Source organism: Rattus norvegicus, chromosome 17, assembly GCF_036323735.1.
Source record: "Rattus norvegicus strain BN/NHsdMcwi chromosome 17, GRCr8, whole genome shotgun sequence".
Classification (NCBI taxonomy): Eukaryota; Metazoa; Chordata; class Mammalia; order Rodentia; family Muridae; genus Rattus; species Rattus norvegicus.
The window spans coordinates 29,100,001-29,106,599 of NC_086035.1; positions in this window are offsets into that span (position 1 = coordinate 29,100,001).

The following is a 6,599-nucleotide window of genomic DNA, read 5'->3' on the forward strand; positions in this document are numbered from 1 at the left end:
TAAAAAAAATCAGGAAAAGCAACTTGGAAACAAATTTCTACCTTACAGGAATGTGAAGGAAATGAAAGTTAAAAATAAAAAGGGTCACAGACAGTAAACATTGAAGCAATTTTACATACGTCAATGGGGTGGGGATTTTAGGACTTGCTTTAGTCAGGGTTCTTTATAGTGACAGAAGCAGTTGTGAATGGGAAATCCAAAAATCTAGTAGTTGCTTTTCCCATGAGGCTGGGTGTTTCAGCTGGTCTTCTGTATATGCTGGAAGAAGGGGGCTCCAATGTATGTGCTGGCAAGTATGTGCAAGCAGGTGAAGAAGAGTGAGGCTTCCTTCCTTCTTCCACTGTTCTTGTGTAGGCCTCCAGCAGAAGGAGTGACCCAGATTAAAGGTATCTACCACCATGCGTGGACCTAAACTATTCTTTACTTGGAGCTTGTTCTGTCCCAGGCTGCCCTTGAACTCAGAGACTTGGTTGCCTTTTTCTCCTGAGATTAAAGTTTTTCATGACCGCTATACCTCAACATCCAGATCAAAAGTGTGTGTCATCCCACATCAATATCTGGATCAAAAGCCTGTGTCTTCCAGCTTCAAGATTTGGATCACATGTGTGTTCTCCATTTCTGGATTGTAGTTCATTCCAGATATGGTCCAGCTGACAACTGGGAATGGCCATCACAGGGTTGAGAAATGGACGAGCCATTGATCAGATGGGAGAAGATGGCAATGAAATGTCTCAAAGGGGAAAGGTAGCCACTGGAGAAGGTGGAGTTGAAAGAGCCAGCGTTGGGGGTCAATCTAAGGCCAGTGGGAAAATTCCACAAACCTCTGACCCAAAGACTCCTCCCTTCCAGGAGAGTAGAGCCAGTTCGGTTCCTGGAACAACTGCAAGCCAACTGTCAGACAAAGCCACCTGTGACGCCCCAGCCGAACCCCTTGGAAAGTCCAGGACGGTCTACTGACCACAAGTCAGTTTGAAGATCGATTCGCCCCACCAATAGTACCCTGCCTAGTTACTATTGTTTGAATTCTGCCCTTATTGTTTCAAATTTGCCCTTATGAAAGTTATATGACTCCCTGTTAGAATCTGCTCAGGGTCATCTCCCTCTCAAAGCAGGGTGACCCCAGTGCTCTGGAATAATAAAAACTTCCTTTTGCATTGATTGCTGTCTCCATGAGTCTCATTCAAAGGGTCCTGTTAGAAGTCTGACTTGAACCTCCAAGGGTCTCCTTGGAGTTCATAGGGTTTCCACACTTCCCTAGGGATACCAGAGGTTAACACAGCATGGGCTCAAAATGAGAGGAGTGAAGCAGGGAGAGAGGGAGGAAGAGAGATGGAGAGAGACTAAGCTATTGGGTACCAGTGTGTGGTGGATACACAGTCTCTCCAGGCCAGTTCTCTGGCATGCGGCTGTGGTCTGGAAGGGTGGTTGAACATTGGAGAGCAGAGGGGGAGTGAGTGTTAAGATCTTGGTCTCTCCTGTTCCTGCCAATGTGGATCTGCTAGGTCGTTGAGAGCTGGCAATATTCAGAACCCAGCATCTGAAGAGGAATGATGGTCACCTCAAGGACAGCATTTGGTAACTGAGTCTGACTTGAACTGATTGCTTCTCTTTATTGCAATGAATGATAGACAAGCTCAGAGCATCCTAATGTAAGCATGAGCGTTGGCTGATATTTTCTTGGGAAACAAGGCATGTGAGTCTCTGACTTGGATGAGAGTGACTGGAAAACATGTTGCTGGCGTGAAAATCTGAACTTTAGGGGGAAGTGGTAATTGGGGGACACTTTGTGCAGCACAGTTTGACAGCTTCCTGGCTTTCCAGAGTTCACCCTGACATCGGCAGGAAAACAAACGTGAAATATGAACTGTAATGATGGGCGATGACATTTGAAAGGTCGCTGTTTTCCAGTGAACCCTGTTTCTGGGATGATGGATGGATGGTATTACAGCATCAAGCCTGGTCAGTGCAAGATAAACCAGATTGTAACCAAGTGTGAAAACCCCAGAAGGTCTCAGATTCCACACTGTAACTGCCTTAAAAAGTCTGCATCTCCATGTGCCCACACCTGGAAAAACAACATTTCAAGGGTGGGGACAGGCAGTCAAGAACTTGAAGCCTTCTTAATGGAGCCATGGATGTATGGGGTGGAGCATAAGAAGTGGTGAGACCTGGTAATTTACAAAGAAATAAGCCTCGGGATTCTGGTTTCAATATCTTGCCTTAATGAATGTTTATCATGCCAGGGCCCTTTGCCACCATTTGCAGTAAGCCTCCTCTCTGCTCAGCTGCTGCAGGTTGGAGGAACCATGCCTGTGGTGTTTGGAAGAAATCTGCTCCTTCTAATAATTTTCAGATAGGCTTGGTGCTGCTGTTTTAATGAGAAATGGCTGCTCTCTTCGTCAGTGTTCATGGTGAGACGTCCAAACACAGTGCCCAGACTGGGTAGCTTACAAACAACAGAAGCCTAGTGCTCACCGTGGGAAGAGCAGAATTGATTTACTAGCGACTAATGTCTGGTGGGAGCCTGATTCTGATCCATGGATGACACCGCCTCGCTGAGTCCATGGCAGCAGGGGTGAGCCAGCTCTTTGGGGTCCTGAACAGTAATCCTGTTCATGCGGACTCCACCATTGGGACCTGACAACCTCCTAACAGCCTTACCCTACCCAGACCCTCCCTTCTCTCTTCTCACCTCTTCTGTTCCCCTCTGTCCTTTCATCCCTCCCCTGCCATTGCCCCTTACTCTGCATCTGGGGCTCAATCTGAGGTAGAGATGTCCTGAAGCCAGTCATTCTTATTATCTGTGTTCTCTGTTTTGCAGAACAGGAGTGTTTTAGGGTTTTACTGCTGTGAACAGACACCATGACCAAGGCAAGTCTTATAAATGACAACATTTAATTGGGGCTGGCTTACCAGTTCAGAGGTCCAGTCCATTATCCTCAAGGTGGGAGCATGGCAGCATCCAAGCAGGCATGGTGCAGGCAGAGCTGACAGTTCTACATCTTCATCTGAAGGCTGCTAGTGGAAGACTCACTTCCAGGCAACTAGGGCGAGGGTATTAAAGCCCACATCCACAGTGACACACCTACTCCAACAAGTCCGCACTGCCCTGCGTGGGCCACTCTCTGCCAAGGCTGTGTGTGGCTCCCTCTCTGGTAAGCAAAGAGAAAGCAATTGTCCCTGGATCTGGCTCCATGGTCACCATGACCCTTCCTTTTCCTATCACTTGCGAGGACTCTCATCCCACCGTCTAACGCTGACCCTGGGGGTCACTGCTGGACCACATCATATTCAAAACAGCTAGTCTTTCTGAGAACCAGACTCAAGAGGAATGGCTTGCCTGTCTTTACATTGTATGTAATCAAAATACAACTTGTAGTTTGCATGGCCCGACAGATCAAGAGACAGTAGCTGGTGTGTGTGTGCAGATACTCTTAATAATCTCAAAAAGTGAAATATTTTTCAAAGTGCCACTATGTTGTCAGCTGTTTTCATTGCCTGAGCTCAAAATTAGGGGAACAGTCTATTTTTTATTTAAAAAGATGTCATTTAGAGGAAGTATAAAAATGTGGAATCTAAAAAACATTGAGGCTGAAAGTGCATTGTACAGTTTGCTTTCCACGCATAAAGCTGAATTGGTAAGAGTGAGATGCATTGAACCTATGCCAGTACAATTCCCCCTTGACACTAAAGCCTTGAGTGTGGGCTTTAGAACCCCAGCCCTGGAAGTCAGTCTTCTCCTAGCAGCCTTCAGATGAAGATGCAGAACTCTCAGCTCCTCCTGCACCATGCCTGCCTGAATGCTATTATGTTCCCGCCTTGATGATAATGGACTGACCCCCTAAAACCTGTAATCCATCCCCCAACTAAATGTTGTCCTTATAGAGTTGCCTTGGCCATGGTGTCTGTTCACAGCAATAAAACCCAAATTAAAACAGCAACTAACAGGTGTCATAATTTTTATTACTGTTTTAAACATCTCTTAAGTCTATCATGTTCACTGATTCTCCCACTGGTTCAGAGCGACTTTTCAAGCTCTCTGGTGAAATTCTCGTCTCATTTACTGTACTTTCAGCTCTGGGATTTCATATAGAGTCTTTGGGGTAGTAGTAGAGGAGATACTTAGAAACTAGAGTATACGCTGTTTAGACAGCATAAGAGCATTCCCTTATGGGAATGAAAGGAACACAGATCAGAGTTGGGTTCCTGCACACCAGCCTGCGACCGTCTTCCATTTGTAGAGCCCATTTGTAGAGCATTAGCCAGAACAGCACTTCGGAGTTTTTCAAAGCCTCCAACAGTACCGTGTCAAAACTGTATCAGAGTATCAAATATGTAATGCAAATATGTATATCTTGGGATCAAGTTGTCTATTTTACAACCGTAGAGTGATACCTTAGGAAAGCATATACCACTCTCACAGTGACGGGCACACATCTGGGCACACGTCAAAGCTGACAATCACAAAACCTCCAGGTTTCCTCTGTACAAGTCGAGTGAGCAGACACAAGCCAGGAATGAGGGCTGAGACCAGCGACTGGCCTTACTCATCTGGTTCAAAAGCTCTTGGAATATTTCCCACTTCAAGAACTTTGGGGCTTCCAGTCAACCATGGTGAGGAAATGAGTCTCATACCAGGGCCCATCACTTGGTGAACTTGGGCTTTTGCTGGGTTCTTTGGCCTTCCCTAGATGAATTTCGTCTCCCAAGTTCACGCTCCTCAGCTTTGACGCCAGGGGCACATCAGAAATAACTATCTTCACAGGATTTGGTTTTTGAGCTCCAACAACTCAATTCCGTGCAACACACAGCAGAAGCAACATCTTTAGGACTGCAGTGCAACATCATGACCAGCAGGTGGCGCCGCATTCCTAGTTTGTCTCTAAGCCTTACAAAAAACCAACTCGTGGCCTGTCTTTTGAGCCCTAAGCCATACTAGTTTGCTCTCTATATCGGGCTTTCAAAATATAATATATTGATAGAAATCCCGAGGCTATGTAAGGATAACAGGACAATTCTTTTTTTGGCATGAGAAGTGTTGAAACGGGGTCTCTATAACACAGGTTGCCCTCCAACTCATGGTGATCCTCCTGTATCAGCGTCCCCGAAGAGATGATGACTGCAAGTTTATTATTCACAGGTTTGGGGTAATGGCTCAGTGGTCAAGAGCACTTGTTGGTCTTGCTGAGGACTTGGCTTTGGTTCCTAGCCCCCACATGGCATCTCACTGTCTATAACGTCAGTTGCAGGGGATCAGAGGCCCTCTTCTAACCTCTGCTGGCATTAGACACATGGTGCACATGGGTACGTGCAAGCAAAGCATTCATGCACATAAAATTAATGAATCTAACCAACAAACAATAACAACATGTTTATTGTTCATGATTCCCAAAACACACCATGGAAACATTGTTACCCAGAGGCAGGGGACCAAAGAACTGTGGGCAGAGCCTTTATTGTGGTCTCCGTGGAAAGAAACCGGTGACGCAAGGTGGACGTGTTCACAATGGGAGGTGTTTAGGAGACTCGGAGACTCAGGCTGTCCCTACTTGTCTGATCCCTGCCCTTGGGTGAGGGTAGGGGGTAGACTGCCTGAGAGCCTCTGGGAAGGAAAGCAGCACTATGTGCTACAGTTCCTCAACATCCTGCTAAGGAGATCCTCTAGGGAGTCTGCAGAGAAATCTCTGATGTGCTGGGAGGATCCTAGCACTTCCTCAACCGGAAGGAGAAAGGACAGGAGTAGATGGAAAGGGAACAGGAAATACACCTTCTTCCTGGCTCATCACAAAGGCCAGAGGAAGGGGGCGGGGGACAAAGCTCATCACCGCCCTACAAATAAAATGATGTACCTTATTTTACTTCAGAAGAAAGTTCCCCACTCTCGGTGCACAGTAGTTGCTTTATCTATTCTATTTCCTTTCTTCGCCCCAGTTCCTCTTTTCTTCGCTGACCGGGAACTTCCTGTGTAGAGCAGGCCTTGCGCATGCGCGCGCGTGCGCACACGCACACGCACTCAAAGATCTGCCTGCATCTTCCTCTCCCTCCTGTGTTAGGATTAGAGGCGTGTGCCACTCTGCCCTGATGAAAGAACAACCATCCCATTTAGGTTCAGCTCGGAGTACCAGTGTGCTCTGGGGTTACTCAAAGCAAAGCAGCGCGGGTGACCCTAGTGGCTATCACACTGAAAAGTGACCCTAGCACTGGTGACCATGCATGAAGATCTCGTCACTGAACTTCCTTGCACAACTGACAGGCAGTGCTGCCCAAGACTCATCTCTCTTCCAGCAATTACTATAGAACCCTGGGAGGGAGGCTGCTCCATGATTCCTCTGGGGTTTTGAAAATGCTGTGAGCTCCGAGCCTCCCTCCTTTGGCCACAAAGGGATGTTTCAATCCCCAGGAGACACCCACACCAGTACCATGTGCTCTTGACTGCGACTACTTTGCTCTGCTCTGGTACTTAGCGTAGTGCCTCGTCTAGAGAAAGGATCAGTACATATCCATTAAAAAACAAATATCAAACAAACAAAAAAATCCAGAAAAGCGATCATTGTTCATTTGTTTTACTTAATTGAAGTCTCTCGGGTCATAAACTTAAT